The sequence below is a fragment of the Macrobrachium nipponense genome, chromosome 6, assembly GCF_015104395.2.
Source record: "Macrobrachium nipponense isolate FS-2020 chromosome 6, ASM1510439v2, whole genome shotgun sequence".
In the NCBI taxonomy this organism is placed as follows: domain Eukaryota; kingdom Metazoa; phylum Arthropoda; class Malacostraca; order Decapoda; family Palaemonidae; genus Macrobrachium; species Macrobrachium nipponense.
In genome coordinates this window covers 67,822,185-67,844,523 of record NC_061108.1, presented here as the reverse complement: position 1 = coordinate 67,844,523, position 22,339 = coordinate 67,822,185, and the positions used below count along the sequence as shown (strand labels likewise).

At 44.0% G+C, this 22,339-nt stretch overlaps 1 long non-coding RNA gene across 1 annotated transcript in view; it reads left to right on the top strand.

Moving 5' to 3' along the window:
• The first annotated feature begins 9,301 nt into the window (after positions 1-9,301).
• LOC135216845 (uncharacterized) overlaps positions 9,302-22,339 on the top strand; it is a 37,168-nt gene continuing 24,130 nt past the window's right edge. Inside the window, exon 1 of the long non-coding RNA XR_010314939.1 lies at positions 9,302-9,366. This is a non-coding gene — a long non-coding RNA (uncharacterized LOC135216845). The remainder of the gene's footprint in view (positions 9,367-22,339) is intronic.

The window sequence follows — 22,339 nt, the reverse complement described above, 5'->3', positions numbered from 1 at the left end:
CTCCTGATGGATTTCGTTTTTCGCTTGCCGTGGATCTTTTCGCCGTCTTTTGGTGACGTATTGGATCTTTGGCTTGGCATACGCTTTATTATCTTTTTTTTTTTTCTTTCTTTTTTTGCGTCAGTCGCTAGTACTGTAGTTAGTTTATGTGATTGAATGTATATCGTTAGACTACCGAACGAGCGGTTCGGTAGATCCTCACACTGTAGATTTGATTTTTGTTTATCATGAAACTACAGCTCTTTTGTATCAGTCAATTATCATTCTGTTTACATTTACTGATTGACAGTCATTATTACGAAACTTTTGTAATAATGACTGATACGTTTGCTGTATGCAGTAAATTTGCTGTATTACAGTGGATGTATACATTTTCGGTATACATTTACTGTAATAATGACTGTATACATTTACTGAATGTCAGTCATTATTACGAAACTTTCGTTTTGATGTAATTCATTAGAGAACCTTCCTTGCTGAAGTTTCATTAGAAAAGCTTGAGTAGGTCTCGTTCTAACAAGCCAGTTAGTGGGACTATAGCACTTTTCCAGGACACAGAACCTGCAGATTTGTCTAAATGGAATTAGCGGATTTGAAGGATGCCCTCAAAAGATGGAGCTCAAAATGCGAGCTTTTGAAGGTAAGCGCAGTACAGTGGATAGTGATTTCAGTGTCCCCAGTGTTGTGGAGGGGGCGTCTGACTGGCTCCGTAGCGCTTCCAGGCCTCGACCTCTTCCAAACTCCCAGACCCAGTGGAGGAGGAAAGTCGACAGCCGCAGGAAGGTTAGGGAGAACCCCCACCGGTCAGGCGTCCCTTCGGCAGGATCTGTGTCGTCCCAGACTGCCAGGGATTGCCGTTGCAAGGCATCCTGAGAGAGTGCTTCTCGTCATCCGATTCCGCTTCGCCCAAGCGCAGCTGGAGCTCGGCCGAGCAGTCGCGGCCTATGAAAGCGCCCTCCTTGGATTCTAGCCCTGAGCGCTTCCCAGAAGGTTCGCCTGTGGATAGGAAGAGAGCCTGAGAGCCCTGTTTTCGCCAGCTTTTGGCTGGGAGTCCCCTTCGTCCTCCAGACCTCCTTCCCCTTCGTCTGACAAGGAGCGGGAAGATTCTACAACGAAGATTCTCCGTAACAGGCAGGAGCATATCTTGTCTCTGGTAGGAGTACTTATGAACGATCCTCCTCACAGGAAGGACACTTTTCTTCCAGTTAAGAGATCCTCTCGTCCCCTGGACGTTCCATGCTCCAAGCTCCTCTCCACAGCTCCTCGTTCTCAGAGGAGTTCCTTCGATCCTCCCGCTTCTCGCTCGCCTCTTCGGAAACACAAGGCTCGGGAACAGTTAGCGACCGAGCCCTCGTCTCCTTCCGATCACGAAGCGCCAGCCAGGTACGATGCTCAAGCGAGGCGCGAACGGCACTTTAGGCGCGAGTCGCGAGCCGCTTTCCAGCCGCTAAACGCCAACTAGGCGCGAGCCTCCAGCCAGGCGCGAGCCTCCAGCCAGGCGCGAGCGCCAGCCAGGCGCGAGCCTCCAGCCAGGCGCGAGCGCCAGCCAGGCGCGAGCCGCTTTCCAGCCGCGAAGCGCCAACCAGGCTCAAGGCTCCATCCAGGCGTGAGCCCGCTTGCCAGACGCAAAGCGCCAGCCAGGCGCGAGTCTCCAGTAAAGGCGCGAGTCGACAAACAGGCGTTTTCCTTCCTCGATGTTCCGATCAGACACGAGACGCCAGCAGCACTGCTCCTTCCATCCGCGAGGCTTCTTACAGGCGCGAGGCTTCTTACAGGCGCGAGGCGCCTCACAGCCTTGAAGAAACTCCCAGAGGCAAGGCGCCAGACCGAAGATTGTCGTCTTTCGACCGCTCTTCCTCGGACAGAAGCCCCTCTCCTCATGAGCGAGAACCTGCCTCTACAATCAGGCTCTCCTCTCCTTGCAGGCTCTTGTACGCCTAGCAAGCGCCCTTCTCAGCAGTTGCCTTACTTCCTGGTAGGCGCCCTTATTCGGAACCTGGCGTAAGCCCAGTCATTGAGGAAGGATCCTGCCCCTCCCTCGAGTTCTACGGGAATCTAGATGACCTCCACTGCTGATCGTCTGACGAATTCGGTAGGGTTTCGCCGAATGCTTTAGATTCTGAGGAATTTCTGGCATTCGCAGTGTTAGAGTTTCTTACAATCTCTTAACACTTTAGCAAAACCATGGTCCTCAGTGAGCTAAAACGAGAATTCCCGATGTTTTTTACGATGTTCGGGAACCTCGCTAATGCTCGAATTTTTGATATGTTCTGTCATGTAAGTGGGCTGGCCCCCATTGACAAGATCATGGAGGTTCTGTCATGTAAGTGGGTAAGCCCCCATTGACAAGATCCAAAAAAGGCTTTGTCATGTAAGTGGGTTAGTCCCCATTGACAGATCCACAAGAACTCTCAGTCATAGGTCACTACCTCGCTGAGGCTCTTGAGGCAAAGCAGACTCATGGACAGTATTCTTGAAGTCTTCTGCCTAATAAGATAAGAAGCTTGAACTGTCGCCTTCGGGTCTCCGTTCACATTGAAGTTTTATCCTTCGGGAAAAACTTCTCCTTCTTTATCTTGACTAGAGAACGAAGACGGTAGATCTCCAATCCTTATTCTCTCTCTTCGTAGGGAAAAGAATGTAAGATGGAAGTCGTTGTACAAAAACCTGCTAATATACTATGTATATTACCCTCACGACATGTTCTGTTAAGCAGTTGATTTGTCCGAGGTGCAGACGCATATATAGTTAGCTCTATCAATGCTGACTGAGACGATGAGTATCCTAATTGAACTGCAAACCTTTCAGGAGTCAGCTTTTGTATTTACCGAAATCCGTTTCTCTTAAATATAATTGCCCGAGCGTATTTTTCTGCTCGATGGTTCTAGCAGAACCCATTCCTTCATAGAATGGAATAGTTGGCAACTTAGGATGAAGAGGCAGCGAGAGCTAACGCTGTATGAGACTGTTGTCTTTGCCATAGCAGCTCAGTACCAGCTGACCCTCAGCGATACGCGGTCTGTTACGTTTCTCTCTCCTGCAATGATGTACTGCCGAACCGTATCTCTGCCCAATAATCACGGACTTAGGTCCCTGATTAACGGGGATTCTTGCATGCATGAATGACCATCTTCTGCTATTTCGCTCGGTTTCATCACCTTCGACATTGTTAGTATTTTTTCACAGAGATATTTATTGGACTCTTTCTTTTTCTGTTTACCGCCCTGTAACGGAAGTCTGTAATAGTCCACCGCTGCTTCACACTAAGTTATGAGGAATGTTTTCTTCAGACATCGGAGTTTGTCTGCAGAAAATTTCTCGTGTTCCTAGGTGTGCAAGTTCTTTGTTCACCCCGAATTAACAGATGTATCGGAAGACATCGCCTGTACCCCGGACTGACAGTTCTGCTTTCTATATTCAGCCCGTGAAAAACAGTTCTGCAGGCAGTACTTCCCGGAGTTTTTCTTTGCTGAAAAACGATCTGCTTTCATAGCTAACGACTTATCATGGGGCAGCATCGATTTAGAGGTTAGCTTTTTCAGTCCTTGGTAAGCACGGGTTCAGAATCTTGAGAATCTTTCTTTCGATTCGACTGTGAAGTAAGTTGCTTCTCTGTCCTCCTTCGTCTTCTACAGCATATAGTGTTGTTTCTCCTTAACTGAGATTCAACTATTATGAGAAGGTTTTGCCTTCAGGAACCTTGGTCTCTTGAAGGCATTTGACTTTCTCCTGTGGGGCTCATGCCTTAACAGAATTTCACCTTCTCCGTCCGACATCGGTGACAAACAGATTATAGTCTTTCGGCTTAACCCTTCAAATACGATGGTCAAGTGACTTGCTCGGATATGAGAATCTTCGTCTCTTCTTGAGCAACTTTCCTCGATACTGTACGCAGTCAGTCGGCAGCTGTCAGAGCGCCCGAGTCAGTTACGCGACACGGTGTAGGCCTAGTGTTGTTCTCTGACACGTCAGAGTAGCGAGGGGAAGCAGCACTAGGGACGTATGAAGTGTCAGGCATCTGGAAGGGGGACCAGGTTAACTGATACTTCGTTTTTCAACTGTATGCAATCTTTCTGGCTCTTAAGTGGTTTCAGTATGAAGTCAGACACACGGTGGTCCAAGTCAATTCAGACAACACCACGGGTCTGACATCCTTCAGAAACAAGGAGGACACATTCCTTCTCCCTTTAGTAGGTAACAAGAACCCTTCTTTTGGACGGAGGAGAGAGGGATCGCGCTCCTTACCAGATTTATTCAGAAGAATGTGAGGGCGGACCTGTTGAGCAAGAGGAACCAAGTCCTTCCTTTGGAGTGGACCCTCAATCTCGATGTGTGCCTAAGCCTATGGGCCCTGTGAGGCAGGCCACATGTAGACCTGTGCGCCGTGTATCAGAACAGGAGACTGGACAACTTTTACTCCGCATTTGATTACCCGAGAGCAATAGCATTCGCGCTCTTCTACTGGACTGGTCAGGCATCAAGGCGTAGGTTTTTCCCCCACTCTAACTGGTGGGGGAATTGATGAAAAAGTTCCTGTCCTCTACAGGGAGGACTCTAACCCTTATCGCTCCCTTTTGGCCCGCTCAAGAATGGTTCTCAGAGGTTCTGGAATGGATAATGGACTTCCCCAGATCCCTTCCACTAAGGAGAGATCGGCTCAGACTACCCCACTTCGAGAGCTTTCTCAAATCCTCCCCGCTCTCTGCCTGACTGCCTTTTCAACTTTGAAAGACTCGTCAGAGTGATAGGATTTTTGCGAAAGGCTCAACATTACGGGTGTACCAGTCGAAGTGGGAAGTCTTTCGACAATGGTGCAGGTCGAAGAAGCTGTCCTCTTCCATTACCTCTGTGACCGACATTGCTGATGTTCTTCTCTTTCTGAGAGAAGAATCTCATCTACCGGTATCCAAGAGAAGTCCTCACTTTCACCTAGTTGGAATCTGGACGTGGTTCTCAAATTCCTCACATCCAACAAGTTCGAGCCTCCCCATCAGGCTTCTTTTAGAGACCTGATGAGGGGAGGTATTTTTCTCTTGGGCCTCGCAACTGCTAAGAGGACAAGTGAACTTCATGCCTTGCACTCGTGTGTCGGATTTTAAGGAGACTCGGCAATATGTTCTTTTTAGCCATGATTCCTGGCAAGGAACAAAAACCCCTCAAACCCTGGCCTAGAAGCTTTGAGGTTGAGGGACTCTCCCCCTTGGTAGGGATGGAGATTGAGAGGTCTCTTTGCCCAGTCAGGCCCCTTAAGTTCTATCTTCAAAGGAAGAAACAGATTAAGGGTAGCCTAGAGTGTCTCTGGTGTGCGGTGAGGGACCCAAGAAGACCCATGCCTTTAAATGCCCTGGCCGCCTTTGTGAGAAGTGTCATCTCTGAAACACATGGGGCGTGCGATGACGACTCCTTCAAGCAGCTTAGAGTAATAGCGCATGAGGTGCGAGCCATTGTGACTTCTTTATCTTTTCATAGGATTTTGTCTATGAAGGACATTCTAGCTGCCACGTACTGGAGATGCAACTCTGTCTTTGCATCCCACTACCTGAAGGATGTAAGAGTGACTTACGAGAAATGCTTCTCGCTGGGTCCATACGTATCTGCGGATTCGGTGCTGGGACAGGGAGCTGATGCCGATCCTTAATTAATTTTTAGAATTTGGTGTGGGTTTTTTTTTAGGGTTGTTTGAAAGAATGTTCGGGGTAACTTATTTCAATCTTGTTGCTAACCCGGGTGTTAGGATCAGGTGGTCGGGATCGGTGTTGTGCTCCTTGATTATACCATTAGGCAAGGTGTTTTGTCATATAAGTGGATTAGCACCCATTAACAAAGATCCTCAGGATTCTGTCGAGTAAGCGGATAAGACCCCATTGACAGATCCACAAGAACTCTTAGCATAAGGTCACTACCTCGCTGAGGCTCTTGAGGCGAAGCAGACTCCTAGGCAGTAGCCATGAAGGTTTTTTATGTTTACCTACAACGTATGTTGTTTTCCTGTCCATTTCAGTAGTTAGCTGTCTCTTGCCCACCACCAAGGGTGCCAATCAGCTAAGTATATATCTGACAGGAAAGTTCATGTACAAAAATGATATTGTTATGATACAATAGTTTTGTACATACTTACCTGGCAGACAGGTGGAAGAGAAAATCTGATTAGAAAACGGGAATGGTTCCTAGTCCTGCCACCCAGCGGCAGGGCGGTAGATCACCTGACCTACCTGTAGCGTGTGCTGTGAAATTTGAATTTCTGTCGGGAACGACGGAGTCTAAAGCTAAGTATATATCTGCCAGGTAAGTATGTACAAAACTTTATTGTATCATAACAATATCATATTTATCCATCATTTAGGTATCACTACTTACTGACCACAATTTTATATCTCCATATCCTTATATTAATAGTCCATAGAAAGCACAAACCTCTTATTTTACCAATACTTCACTGCCAGGAATGAGTGATAATAGCTAAACATTGATTAGTTGGTGGAAGAATAAGCCTTGAATCATCCTTTGTAGTAAGCAGTCCTCACTATAGAGAACCCCAGGTTTACATGGTCAGTTTTCATTACCTGCCACAGCTACATGTGTTAATTCCCATGAATAATACCCATTATCTCTTCATATGCTACTTTGAGATAAAGCCTGTATAGTTCATTTACTGCTTTTTAGGTAAAGCTGGTACAGTGCTGGTTTCATGTTACCTGTGGATATACGGAAAGTTCATTGACTATCCGTAATATAATTGAAATTATCTTATAAGAGAGAAAGAGAGGCTGGGTGTTTGTGTACAGCCATACTTAGCTAAAGCCTTTAATAGTGAAATAGAATATGAGTGTGATTATAAAAAGGTATCTGAAATAAATATAAACTTCTTTCCCACCGTTATCCCTACTTTAAGGGGTCGGTTGCCTGATGTGCCTTCTCCACTGCCTTCTATTAAAGGTATCATCCTCCACCAAACTTCTTCTCTCCATATCTTCCTTCACTTTATGTCACTATCTAATTATGTCCATCTCTCGATCTTCTTCCTCTTAACAGGTTTCTCCCAAGCCCTCTTCACTCCCTCCTTGTCATCCATCCTCAACACATGCCCATCTCAGTCATGACTCTCTTACGACCTCTGTCATCTTTACTAAGCCTGCCTGCCCTTCTTATTTTATCATTTTCCAATCTCTCAAGCAGCGATATTCCCATAATCCACCTCAGCATTCTCATCTCAGTTTTCTCAAGCTTTACTTCCTCTTTTCTTCTTAGAGCTCATGTTTCCGCTCGATACATTACCACTGGTCTTATCATTGTGTTAAAGATCTTGACTTTTAGCTTGATTGGCCTTTTCTTATCACATACTACTCCAGCTACCTCTCTCCACTTCCCCCATGCAGCTTTTATCCTACTGTCAACTTCAGCCTCACATCCTCCCTCTCTCTTGGCTTAAAGTAGATTCTAAGTATTTAAATAAAACTTTCTGCCTGTTTTGTTTTATAATCGAGCCTCCTCTTTCTTGTGTTACTATTCTTTCTGTATCTTCCCTAATGCTCAGTAAAACCTCTGTTTTATTCACATTCACCTTTAAGCCACCCCTCTCTAAAGACTCCTGCCACTTTCCAACCCTTCTCTGTTAAATTCAGAAAGGAAAATGTAGTTGCCTGACCCAGTGTCAGTGGCACCGGAGGTGCAGCATTAAATGAGCTGAATTGGTAGAAGCAAGCATCATAGGAGCAAAAATTCAAGCTTTGCAGGCCAGGTAGTGGGCGGTGTTCCTTTGAGTGAATTGCCAAACAGCAGGCAGTGACCATTGCTAGAAAAATCAGCTCTTTTGCTCCAGCTCCAGAAGAAAATGCTTTGTAAGCCAACAGTAGCAGTGAAAGACCCCTTATGTTTAAAAAGCAGACGTATATGAAGCAACACATTATTTTCCTTAATAAATAAGACTTCCTCTCCAAAAGCAGTTCCGTTAGTCCTCAGACAGAGGAACAAACATCACAAAGTTTATCAGGAGTACACTTCTTGACATGACATATGCCACAGAGCAAGTGAGGATCTTTCTCTATCAAGAACATTAGATCACAGAAAACTTTACTTGACAGTCCCGGACAAATCTTTTGGTATTTTAACACAATTATAACAATCAAATACATCATTGTAATAAGGAAAACTATGTTTGCATGTAGACTTAAGGAAACCCCACTGTATGCCAGTGACAAGCAACAGTATATAATTTATGATGTAGCAAAAGGGTACTTATTAGCATACAAAAACACAAGTGATAATCCTGGTGAAAATAAAAAAAGAATATCAAATTGTAGAAAACAGTTACTAAATGGTAAGGCATAAATGTTATCGATGAAAACAAGTATTCTGCCAGAATTCTTATAGTTTAGTTCTTTATCTGTCCCCTCTCTCCATGGTTTGTGGTCTACCAATATATTTTTGTCCTGCTACTTCCATTCCTTCCAAACACAAAGAAAATTTATATAGCATTAAAACAAAAAGCAAACTATAGAAGGGCTAAACCATAACAAACAGAGATGAATAACTTCAGTAAAAAATTATTACTGTTTACCTAACATTAGTTAGTGGGAAAAGAAAGATTTATTAATTAGTAGAACTAAGATTCGAAGGAGAAATAACCCTGGTTATGACACTGTAGCACGATAGGTAATACTAAGCAAAAATAATTTAGGAAAAAGAAAGGCTGGACTATAGACAGAAATAAAGTACGTATATTGATTTCCAACTTGACTGAGTATAGTGCCCATTCTGGCTGTTGTAACCTAAGAAACGCAAGAAAATAAAGTTAGTTTCCATTTACCAACAAGCCAAAGGTTTGCAAGGGGATACTGTTACTCAGTTAGTTGATTTTCTAGTTTTTTCTTTGTTTTCAAAACTTCAAAGCTGTGTCTAGGGAGTTTGACCCTGAATTAAGGCTAATTAGGGTTGATGAGTTTGGTATGAAAGTTTTTGTTACTTTTTAACTGTGGAAAAACATTTTTACCAAGACCCTTGTTTTCAAGAAGATAAGGAGCTAAGTATAATAATTTTATAAATAAAATGAGTAAGAACAGTGAAATAACTGATAGGTGAAGAAAATACATGGTTCATATTGTTTTTATGAAAATCAACTCTGAGAAATACAGAAAGAAAAAAATCCTTTATTTATGTAAGTGAAGTAATTCATGTTAACTGATAGTATTTTCTCATTTTCAGATTTTCAGGATTTTAATTGATATAGTTACGTCTGTTGTAGTAAGCAGTTCAGATTGTATAAAGGAATGTATACCATCCATCTTGAATATTTGTTGGACAGTTTTTCTGAAGCCCTAATTTTCTCATTCTAACCGGAAGAACAAGCTTAATGAGCAAGAAATAAAGGTAGGTGAAAGGTTGTCTGATACTGTAAAACTTGCTTATAATCTTATTCAGTCTTCAGGGGTATCACATTTATGTACAAAAATATAATAAATTATAATTTTCCATACCAATTTTACAATAAAAAGCATGAAAACTTATAAATGTACTTCAAAAATAAAAAAAAAAAATAAAAAAAAAAAAGCTTTCTGTAGGGGTATTGTCTTCAAAAAATGCAGTAACTTTGTGATTGGGTACCGCATCTTGTTAAAGTAGTATACCAACTGTACATGCTGTAATTACCTTTGTATTATATTTATCCATGTACAAAAATAAACATTGTAATTTTTTATACAGATTTTACACATAAAAGCATGAAACCTATAAATTACCTAAAATAATTAAACATTAACACTTACTGCAATGTTTCTTGAGGATTTCGCAAATATCGCATGTCTGAAAAATTTGAGTGTGCCAGTTAGTTAGATTCCAATGAAAAGTTTGCATGTCTGTGAATTCGCGCAACTTGAATCACATAAGATCTAGTTATTACTGTATGAGAAATCAGTCTGCTGTACTAAACTTTATATTTCACATAAGTAATTTATCAAGTAATTACATAGATAATGTTTTAACTCACGCTGCTGCTTAAATTTTGAAATTCATAGTAGCGCTTCTATTGTTTTATTTTAGGTGACTAGGCCTGCCCACTTTCAGGGAATAATAGGTACAACACAGTTGAAGAACTAAATTAATTTGTGCCTGTTAACCACTGAATTGGATGGTGTACACAGATTTTTCTGTGGAACCTATCCGTAAATTTGAGGATTTTTTCGTAGAGCAATATTCTGTATTTTCATATTACTTTTGTGACTAAATATTGTACTGTACATACATGTACCTTTTATGGTGAAGTAATGATTTACAGCAATACTAATTTTCAGTTAGTATTAACTTTTAAGTTTAATAAAATTAAATAATAGCATTAAATAATAAAATAACAATTCTTTCTCTTTCTCCCCTCCTTTCTCAAGAATGTGAGAGATGGATAGATAGATAGAAAGGGAGAGTGGTTGATGGAAAGATATACATAATATATACTGTATTCTTGACATTTTTAATTGTTTAACCGATGTAAGCGCTCTCTCTCTCTCTTATTGGCTGGAAGGGTTAGAAGTAGTAAATCACACAATAGGTTATAAATTATATAGCTGCCAAATTAGCTTGCATTCCATCAACAATGACACATGCCCCAGTATCAGACTGGATAACCTCAGTTGAGCCTGTAATATATTAAGACTGGCAAACACACTGGACATCAGTGCCAACTACAAACAAACTGAGAAGTATAAAAAGTGAAGTTAATTCATGGATGTCGTCATCTCAAAAAGAAAGAGCTAAAGAAGAAACTTATATTTTCAAAACTCAACATTAAGACATTCTTCCTGAAGGCAAAGATTTCGTATTTAACCCTCTTACGCCGATTGGACGTATTAAACGTTGAGTCAAAATGTCTCCCATATGCCGATTGGACGTACATATTATACGTAGACTCAAAAAAGTTTTTTTTTTAAATTCGCGGAAAAATACTTATAGGCCTACCAGCCGAAAACTTTTGAATCACGCGGCTCAGGGGATGCTGGGAGTTCACGGATCGAGGTGTTGTTTTGTTTAGAAGCGTGACCCAAGTGCGCATGCGCGAAATCCTTCCTTCTCGCTTCAGCCAGCATCAGCGACACGTCATCCGACAGCGATCTTTTGGCGCAATCGTGTTTGACTGAACTTGTGCGAGACTTTGAACATTTGTGTTGCTACAGGACGTTCATAGAGATGTCTCAACGTCGTATGGAACGCGAAAGGCGCGTTTTACCCGTCGGAAGGGATCGTGTAAGGCGAGTTTTGGACTTGGATGCTGGGGAAGGACCAAGCACCCAACATGACCTGGCTCCTCAACGCCGTTTTGTGCGGCCAGGTGTGGATGAAAGTGCTTTTAGAGTGTCTCAAGTGCCTTTAGTAACCCCTAGGAAGCATCGGGCTGTCCTTAGGGGCATTCGTAGGAATTTGGGAGGGCTCCAACCAAGGGACATAGATGATATTTATCGGAGCTCGATCGAGAGTATGTCGCAAGTCCTCATTTTGATGGCGGTTGGTCATCTAGTGATGAGGACATAACTCCCGATGATAGTGATGACGAATATTTGCCCCCAATGTCCGTTCAAGGCTAGAATTCAGTGGTTTTAGTGCGTATGAGGGGGAATCTGAGGAGGGGCAGGATGAGGATATGGGGTCTAGTTTCGTTGCGGATGACGATACAGAAAGCGAAGGCTTAAGTGAGGGAGATGGGCCAGTAGGGGGGGTTCGTGTGCGAAATCGTGCCCGCGCTCGGGGCACGTAGAAGGTCGGATAGTCGCGCCAGCCAAGGTGAAGGTCGGTCGTCCGAGAGCGACGATGGGTGTACGGAGGATCCCACACCACCTAACATGCACCCATTCACGGCAAATCCTGGGCTCACCATACCTGTTCCCCTGACTCCTCTGGGGTTAGTTCAGCTGTTCCTTACGCGGGAATTGCTGGAGTACCTGGTAGCAGAGACGGCGGACTACGCCAGGTACTGCCGTGATGAACTGCGCACGACATTATCGTATCGCTGGCGAGGCTGCAACCTCACTGACATGGCTCATTTTGTGGGGCTCCACATTTTTTTTGGATTGATGCCTGCTGCCGACGTCAGGCAATATTGGAGGCGTAATTTTTTCTTAGGTACGCCCAATGTGCCTGGCGTTATGCCCCGTGATACTTTCCTGGCGTTGGACAGGTATTTCAACACCTTCAACTGAAGGACCATACCCCGGAATAACTCCGATCGCCTCATTTGTTCATGAAACTTACCTGACAGATATATATATAGCTGTATTTTCTGAAGTCCGACAGAATTTAAAAATTCGCGGCACACGCAGTGGGCGGCCAGGTGGTAGTACCCATTCCCGCCGCTGGGAGGCGGATATCAGGAACTATTCCCATTTTCTATTCATATTTTTTTCTGTCGCCGGTCGGTAAACAACTGTTTACAGACCTCCGCCTAGGATTTTGAAACTTCATTAGCCACTTAAGTATCCTAATTATTCTTTCGATTAACTTGGATTTGTGGCTAGGCATACGCTATCGTAAATTTTTTCATTGCATTTGATGTCTGAAGCTAGTTAGCCTAGTTTCAGACTTTGTTGTCTGCATGGTAAGGTGAGGCTACCGGAACTTTCGGTAGACACTCGCTTAGTATATATGACGTTTACATGTTTTCTTTGCATAAGGTAATTAGTGTAATGTGTGACTGATTACGGAAGAAGGAGGATTCATTTACGCATTTTAGAGCGTGTTAGAATCAGGAGTTTTCCTCCACAGTAAACAGAAGTTAGAAATAATGAACCTTCTAACCTCCTGTAGATTTTATTTTGCCTAACCCTGTGGTATGGCTTACGAGCCTAGAAGAAGTGTCTGCTAAAGGATTACATCAAGTAATCTTAGACTAAAGTGCTCGCTCTCCAATCAGTGTTGTGAAGTGTAGTGCCCCTTGTGTTGTGGAGGGGGCGTCAGATCGGCCCCATAATGCCTCTAGGCCTGGACCTCTGTCGGACTCCCAGGACTCAGGGAGAGGGCATGTCGAAAGCCGCAAGAGGGTTACGGGGGCTCCCCACCGATCTGGCGTCCCTTCGGCAGAACCTGTTGACTCTTCCCAGGCTGCTAAAGATCGTGCACGTGCACGAATCTTGAAGGATTGCTTCTCGTCCTCCGAGGCGTCCTCCCCACACAGGGGTTGGAGTTCTCGGAAGGACTCGCGCCCCCTAAAGAAGCTTTAGAGAAGAGGACGCTTCACGTCCTCTCTCTCGTCACGAGAGGATGAAAGAGTAAAGAGACCACATTTTCCCTTTTAGAAGAATGCACTGGCTCTTTTCCTAAGGGACATTTAAGGAGGCTCATTCATCTTGCCAGAAGAGTGATTTGAGCCTCCTGCGAGAACGCTCATGTATATATCATGTATACATTATTAAGGAGGCTCATTCATCTTGCCAGAAGAGTGATTTGAGCCTCCTGCGAGTGAACGCTCATGTATATGAACGCTCATGTATATATCACTTATACATTATTAAGGAGGTTCATTCATCTTGCCAGAAGAGTGATTTGAGCCTCCTGCGAGTGAACGCTCATGAAGTTAGAGCTGTTTCAACCTCGCTAGCATTCCAAAAGAATTTGGTAATCAAGGACATTCTTGATTCCACCTTTTGGAGGAGCAACTCAGTATTCGTCTCCTCTCCTCATTGCGCTCCGTATACGTTATGTATTGTTCGCTTTACTTCGATAAAGCAAGCTGATAAGTTTGACGGCCGGCAAACTGCTTTGCACAGTCCAACAACTTATGTCTCTGGTCGGCATAAGAAGGGCAATTTAGACGCGAGGAAGCTTTTGGAGGTGCTCGACGTCCTATAAGTAGAGACATTCTCCAGGACGCTCGGCAAGCACCTTGCGGAAGACGAAAGCCATACGTCTTCCTTTAGTGTTCACACTCTTCAGGAGCAGCGTGCGTCTCTCCATGGAGACTCGCATGAGGACGTCCCTTAAAAATATTCAAATGTCATACGCAAAACGCGGTTCGTCATAACATTGAGATGTTTGGCAAGGTCACTCGCCAGGACGCCTCTTGGGCGGCCTTGCATGCATCAAGGCGCTCAACGAGTTTCCTCTCTGAAAACGTCGTTAGAAGACTTGGTGTTCTCTGCTCAGACACGCTCGTAGCTAAGCAGGACGTTTTTTGAGGACGCTCAGCAGGACGCTTTCCAGGACGCTAAGCAGGACGCTCGGCAGGACGCTTTTGAGGACGCTCAGCAGGACGCTCAGCAGGACGCTTTTGTGGACATTCGCCAGGACGCTTCGGTGGAAGCTCGGCAGGACGCTTTGCGAGAGAAAAGACTTGTTGAAGGCGTCTTATTTGCTGTTGAGGACATTTCTTTACAGAAATTTTTAAAAGGATTCGGAGTTAGCGGAGAGACATACCCGAATTTTTTCTTCTATCCCTCTTTCCTCTTCATCGATTTCTTTGAGAATCGGGAAGATTATATACTCGGATTCCTGGGTGACTTTCGGTCATGTTAAAGGGTTTCCCCTATTAGCAAAGTGCTAATAGTTTTTGTCAAGTCAGGACGTTTTCCCCATTGTCATTTAAGTGGGGACCCCTCATAAATGTGGGGTAGTTCTCATTGACATAGATTTTAACGTTTTTATCGTTTAAGGGCGGATAAAACACTCATTAACAAATTTCGGAAGAGCTCTCATTCATTTTCAGAGGCTCATCCGGGTTAAGAGAAAGACTTGTAGACTATCCAGGAAGTCTTTTTTGTCCAATATCATAAGAACATTTGAACGGTCTTTTTTTCGATCCTCGGTTCTCTCTTTGATGATCTCTATTCGAATGTTACTCCCTTTTCTTGGAAAGAGTCTTGGCAAAGAGTCAAGGAGTTCTTTTAAAAGTCTCGTTCATTAGAACGTGGACAGTCGTTTTTCTTTCTTTCTCTCTTCCTCGTCCAGGAAAGATGTAGTAGAGAATTCGATGTTCAAATTACTACAATACTTACGTAGTTTATCTTTGCGTCATTTTGCTAACGCATGGGTCGAGTCATATACGCATATCGTATTTACCTCTGCGGATAGAAGCCGAAAGAACTGTTGTTCTAATGTATTTATTTGACACTCCCTTCAACCTTCCAAGAGTATTCGGAGTAAGAACAACTCTTCAGGTATTGTTACGACAACACCAACTCAGCTTCTGTATTTAGCGAATTCTGTTTCGTTTAAAATAGGCCTGCTTGAGAGTTTCCTTTTGCTCGATAATATCATACCTATTCCTTCGTAAAGGGAGTAGCTGGCAACTCAGGCAGATAGTATTCTGTTCACCATCGAAGCTTTCCTTCGAGGAAGACTTCTCCTTCACTCTTTTTGATAGAGATCGAAGGTGGTCGATCTCCAATCCTTATTTTGTTTTCTTGAAGGAAAGAATTTAGGATGGAGATCGTTGTTCAGAATACTATAAATATACTACGTATATTAACCTCGCGACATGATTCTACTAAGCAGTTGAATTGTCCGAGGGGTAGGCGCATATCCTAGTTATTCTACGGATTGCGACTTACGACGAGAAGTATTCTAATTGAACTGGGCAACATCAACTCAGCTTCTGTATTTAGCGAATTTTGTTTCGTTTAAATATGCCTGCTTGAGAGTTTCCTTTGGCTCGATAATTTCATACCTATCCCTTCGTAAAAGGAGTAGCTGGCAACTCAGGCACATAGTGCGAGACGATGATCAAGGCTGCTGTTACTGTGATCTACGCTGTACCGGCTAGCTCGGTGTCATGCGCTGTTGGTTACGTCTCTCTTCCCTTGCGGGAATGCTGAATAAACCGTCTCTTCTGCCCTACAATCATGGATTTTAGCCTCGGGTTGAGGAAATTTCTAGTAATCTTGAATGATCATACCTGCCGTTTACTTAGAAAATTTCAACAAGATATCTCTTATACTTGTTAGGTGCGGGTTTACCGCACGGTAACATTCTGTACGAATCTACGGCGGCATAGCACTATAATAATGCTCTCCGCCTGCTTGATGCAAAGCGCAGCCTTATTTAGGGAAGGAAGCAGGCTGAGTGAGGGAATGGATGAGTTTGCTGGGGACCATTTCCTCGCTGGAGAAGCTTGTTTTTTCCCTGAATAAAGAAACAGCAATTCAGACCTCTACAAAGTTTTCCTCACGAAGAAATGAATAAACAGCAATTCAGACCTCTACAAATTTTCCTCACGAAGAAATTGGAATAACATCAAAGATCTTGTAATTCTAATTTTCTCTCAACGGCTTGAGGATCACCTCGGGTGATAGCGAGAGGGTGCCAGACATCCGAACAGAGAACAGATGTTCTGGCACATTGTCTGAAAGAATTGGAAGCCAAATTGGTCGGCTCTCCAGTTCCTCGAAGGGTGAGTTTGGACGAGTGGCCCAAATCATCTCGGATAATTTCTCAGCTCTCTCATAGCTCGAGAAGAGAGAATTGGTTATGGGCTTGGGCACGGAACGTAACGATCCTCAAGAGGTTCGTTAAACTAGTGCACGTCCGTGCGGGTCTTCTCGATCGAAGGCAACAACTACTGACGTCTGAGTAATCCTCACTTTGAAGTATGTCGAAAGTGAGGAGAGACTGAGGGCGTCCTTTCGTTAAGTTTCTCGTAATATTGAAGACGAAGGAGCTTCCTCTTAAGTTGTTCCCTTATTCATGATCCGAGAGGATTAGCTTTAGTCGCCACATGTTGGCCTCTAAGAGGTTGGATTCACAGAGGTCAGGTAATTCAGAGAATTGTCCAAAGACCCTTCCGAGAGAATCTGTGTAATCTAACATCGTCACTTAGTGAAGTACTAATATCTCTCCTCTCTGACTCTGAAGGCGTTCAGACTATCGAGAAGCGATAAGAGCTTCAAGATTAATGGCAGTCTCTTGGCCAAGGCAAAGCAGTGCTGCCTATTTTCAGTTAGTGAAGGGAAATGACTGTTCCTCCACCTCGACCTCTGTGAATTTCGTTATGGTTCTATCTTTCCGTATGAAGTATGAGATAAGATAGAAGTCCTAACTATTGTAGAATATGCAAATATGTTGTTGACGGCCTCTAGGCTCAGAGATTCGGTTCTGTCAAACAACAAAGCTTCACGATCTTTGAGGTCTGTGGAGATCTTGAAATTCTCTGGATCAAAGGTTCCGGCATGGAACTTAGACGTAGTCTGAGTTTCTGATGCCAAAAGCATTTCGAACCTATCCTTTCTGCGAACTTAATACACGTGACCAGAAAGGCTAATATTCTAACCGCTCTAGCCACGGCAAGGAGGGTTAGTGAGGTTTTAGCCATCATCAGAGGTTTTGGCTTTAAAAGGACATAATGCGGTCTGTCCGCTAAGCCTTCCGTTCTTGATAAGAACGAAAACCAATGGCTAACCCATTGACACCGAAGGCTTGGAGACCAAGGGTATGGCACAAATTATTGGGCAAGGGCATTAGAGAGTCCTGTGCCCCTGTAGGGTCTCTCAAGTTTTATCTTGATAAACTATAGAAAGTCAAGGTCACAGACAATCTGCGGTGTTCCGTAAAAAGACCAGACTAGTTCATGTCCAAGAACACCCTGGCATGATAGCCAAGGAGTTCTTTTACGAGGTTCTCATTCATTATGTTTGCATAAAGATTTGAGATTTTTTCTTAATATCAATGCTCAATGAGGTTGAGGGCGGCGGGTCGGAAGCATTTCAACAGAGGCATGACACTCAGGTAACATCCTGAGTGCCACGCTTTTGCGAAGCAACTCTGGGTTGCTTCACACTCCCGATCAATCTGCGGTGTTCCGTAAAAAGACCAGACTGGTTTCATGTCCAAGAACACCCCTGGCATTATAGCCAAGGAGTTCTTTAAGAGGTCTCATTCATTATGTTTGCATAAAGATTTTGAGATTTTTTCTTAATATGAATGCTCAAGAGGTGAGGGCGCGGCCTCGGAAGCATTTCAACAGCAGCATGACACTCAGTAACATCCTGAGTGCCCACGCTTTAGCGAAGCAACTATGTGTTCGCTTCACACTCCCGACGGGATGTGAAGACGACATTTCAGATCCGTAAGTCGCTAGGACCAATATATCTGTAGATATATTATTGGGTGCAAGAAGCAACACGAATCCTATCCTATAGAAAAGGGATAGGTGTGCTTTTAACTTTGAAGGGTTGGTCGCTTGAGGCGCGTTCCTTTTCTTTAGCCTAGAAGTTATGGAACTAACTTTGATAGGTTAGGTCAGGTGGTGGTTTTAGCTTCGGTGCCCTCAGAAGTATGGTCATATGGTCTAGTCACATTGTGGTCACGCCCCCGTTGACAGATCATCTAGAGCGCACCAGCATTACAGGTCTCTACCTCGCTGGCAACTCTAGTAACGCAGAAGCAGACTTTGGTGACAGTAATCACGAAGTCGGTTATGCTAACAGGTCAGGAACCAAGATGTATATCATCTACTTAATTTAGTTTCCCAAAAATCCTATTCTGTCTCTTCCCACCATCCGAAGGTGGGATTCAGCTATATATATATCTGTCAGGTAAGTTTCATGAACAAAATGTTATTGTTATAATACAATTAAGTTTGTTCATACTTACCTGGCAGATATATATAATTAAAGTGCCCACCCACCTCCCCTCAGGAGACAGTGGCAACTGATAAAATAATGAATTAGAAATGGGAATAGTTCCCTGGATATCCGCCTTCCGCCAGCGGCGGGAATGGGTACTACCACCTGGCCGCCTACTGCGTGTGCCGCGAATTTTTAAATTCTGTCGGACTTCAGAAAATACAGCTATATATATATCTGCCAGGTAAGTATGAACAAACTTAATTGTATTATAACAATAACATTTTTAGTGCGCCCAGTGTTGGATTACATTCGTGAACGTTGTAAAACTCTCGTGGTTCCTGGAAAGAACCTTTCTTTGGATGAGGGGATGATGCCTTGCAAAGGACGTCTAAGCATTAAAGTGTATAACCCCAAGAAGCCGAAGAAATATGGAGTGAAATTTTTTTTTTATTACCAAGGCCAACACTGGATACGTCGTGGACTTCTTAGTGTATTCCGGGGTCTTCTCCACGATGCATGAAACTGTTTTCAGGCTTGTGGATCGTTTCCGTAACCAGGGATACCACCTGTTTATGGATAATTATTAGAACTCTGTATCCCTGGCCCAGGAACTGTATGAAGCAGGTGTTCACGTCAGTGGTACCCTTTGGTTGGTGCGTGGGGCCCCGAATGTCCTCAAGAGGTTCGCTAGCCATCCGCAAAATCTGGCAAGAGGAGAGACAGAGTGGCGGCGGAAGGGAGCTGTCTTCGTCATCTGTTGGAAGGGTGTCCGACTCGCCCCCATGATTACGACGAGCCATGAACCTGTCCAAGAGGAGATCATACAGCAGAAGAAGACATGTCGACAGGGCTGAGTTGTGTATGAGCAGTTTCGTGTACAGCGCCCTACCGTCATTGGGCACTACAATAGGCACATAGGAGGAGTTGATCTCTTTGATCAACTCATCCAGTATTATTCCTTCGCCAGGAGAACCAGGAGGTGGACCCAGAAGCTCCTCAAATACATTCTGCAGTTGGCCCTCCAAAATGCCTACATACTCTTACTGTGGGTACTATGGTCCCGATCTCCGGAGGATGACCCACTTACAGTTCCTCGAGGCAGTTGGGGATGCCCTCATCAACTTTGATCCCGATCAGTGGCCTTCCATGTCTGCCCCCCCCTGCCCCGAGCTGTAGATCTGCCTGTAGAGGAAAAGGGCAGACCTTAGGAGGGCCAACTTCGTTCTCCTGCCTGCTGCCTGCCGCCCCTGCTGACGGCCCCGCCCGCACCCCTTCTCGTCGGGTAGTGGACCCTGTGTGTCGGCTGCTGCCAGGGGATCACACACTGGAGCTCCTAGAAGGGCGCAGGCAGAAACGGTGCTGGGTGTGCCATATGAATGGCAGAAGGAGAGACACCCGGTTCTTCTGTCGCACCTGCAGAATAGCTCTATGCAGGTTCGGGAAGTGTGACCGCAAATACCACAGTGCGGTCTTTTATTGGAGTGCGAGTCAGCAACGGACGGGGAGGGCGCACGGGACCGCGCCCTAGCCCATTTGCCGTAAGGGCGCGTGTCTCCCTCCTCCACCTGTACCTCGTCATGTTGAGAGGAAAAAAATGCAAGACTCTTCAATGGAGGAGGGAGAAAACAAGAATAGAACGAAGAGTCAGGATTACGAGTGAGTATTCTGCATTTGTTTTATATTTATTTTTTATTTATTATTTCAAGTTTTTGTATCTCTGTATCTATGCATGAATATGATATTTCATTGTATGCAAAAGAAAAGTGTCATCTGCATTCCTTTTATTTATGTATTCGTACCAGAATCGGAAAATGTAATAAATAATATATAACCAACATTATATACCATTATACTATATATATATTATATAGTATATATATATATATATATATATATATATATATCTATATATATTATATATATATATATATATATATATATATATATATTATATATATAGATATATATATATATATTATAATATATATATATATATATATATATATATATATACATATATATATATTATATTATATTATATTTTGTTCATGAAACTTACCTGTCAGATATATATGATAGCTGTTGTATTTTCTGAAGTCCGACAGAATTTTAAAAACTTCCGACACACGCAGTGGTCGGCCAGGTGGTTAGTACCCATTCCGCCGCTCCGGGAGGCGGGTATCAGGAAGGCCATTCCCATTTTTCTATTCATAATTTTTCTGTCGCTGGTGCTGAAAACACCTGTTTTCAGTACCTCCGTCTTAGGATTTTGGAAACTTCATTGCCGCTAAGTATCCTAATTGTCTTTTGATTTATTACTTGGATTTGTGGATTTGTGGCTAGGCATACACTATCTTAAATTGATTTGAATTTGATTCATTTTTGCATAAAATATCTGAATCTAGTTAGGCTAGTTTCAGACGGGGTTGTCTGCAAAGATAGGGTGTGGCTACCGAAAGCTTCGGTAGATCCGCACTTGGTATGTACGAGGGGTATGGGTCTTGCTTCTTTGTTGAGATTTGTCATGTAAGGAGTGTGAGACTTTGTCTATTCCGTAAGGAAGACGTATGATTCGTATGTACGCAATTAATCAGTAAACATGTCTAATTCCGTAAGGAAGACGTATGATTCGTATGTACGCAATTAATCGTAACAAAAGTCAGGGTAGTCAACCTGCTAACCTTCCTGTAGACTTTATTTTGCCTAACCCTGTAGTATGGCCTACGGGCTATGAATATGTCTACGAGAGGTGCTCGCTCTCCTTCATTGCTGTGAAGTGCTACTTCTGTAATTGTTACTCCTAACCCTGCAGTGTTGCCTTCGGGCCCTAAGCAGTGTCTGTAGAGGAATTGCCCTTTCTCTGATACTCTTTCGATTCGTATCTTAGAATCGAAAGTGCTTGCTTTAGAGAGTAAAAGTGAAGTGCAGAAGTGCAGTGATACCCCTTGTGTAGTGGAGGGTGCGTCAGATCGGCCTCGTTTCGCCCTCTAGGCCGGGACCTCTGCTTGACTCCCAGGACCCGGGGAGGGAGAATGTCGAAAAGCCTAAGGAGGGTTACAAGGAACCCCCACCGATCTGGCGTGCCTTCGGCAGTTTCTGATGAAAATCCCCAGACTGCCAAAGTGCTGTGCGCGTGCACGAATCCTGAAAGATTGCTTCTCGTCCTCCGAAGCGTCCTCCCCATGCAGGGGTTGGGTTGGAGCTTTCGGAAGGACTCGCGCCCTCTAAATAGAAGCTTTATAGAAGAGGACGCTTCACGTCCTCTCTCTCTCTCTCGTTATGCGTTTCAGTGAGAAGTAAGAAGGCGAACGTCGCCTGAACTCGTGTCCGTCTTTCCACCGAGAAATACGTAAGAGAAGTCATAGTAGCAGGAAGCTTTTGAGAGCGGACGCCCTGGGCCCGGGAGCTCGGATGGACTCCAGGCGCGCGCGGGTGCACGCCAAGTGCGCGCCAGTGGACGCCGAGCGCGCTCCAGTGGACGCGAGCGCGCTCCAGTGGACGCCGAGCGTGCCACCAGCGCACGCCATGGTGTCGCCTGGCTGAACGTTTTCTGTTGAACTCTTCAAGCTCTTGTTTCAGATATGGGCCTAAAGAATGTTTATCTCTACCTCCGGTGATACCTTCTACCTCACCTGCAAAGAATGTGAAGTAGGCAGTGCTTCGGAGGAAGTTTAAAGTGAACAGACAACTTCTTCTTCGAAACCCAGCAAGACATCGGGTTTCGTGAATTCAAGAGGTCTCTGTCAATTAATATTGCTTTTCGCATAGGTGGATGGAGTTAAGGAAAGCTCAAGGGAAGATCTCGT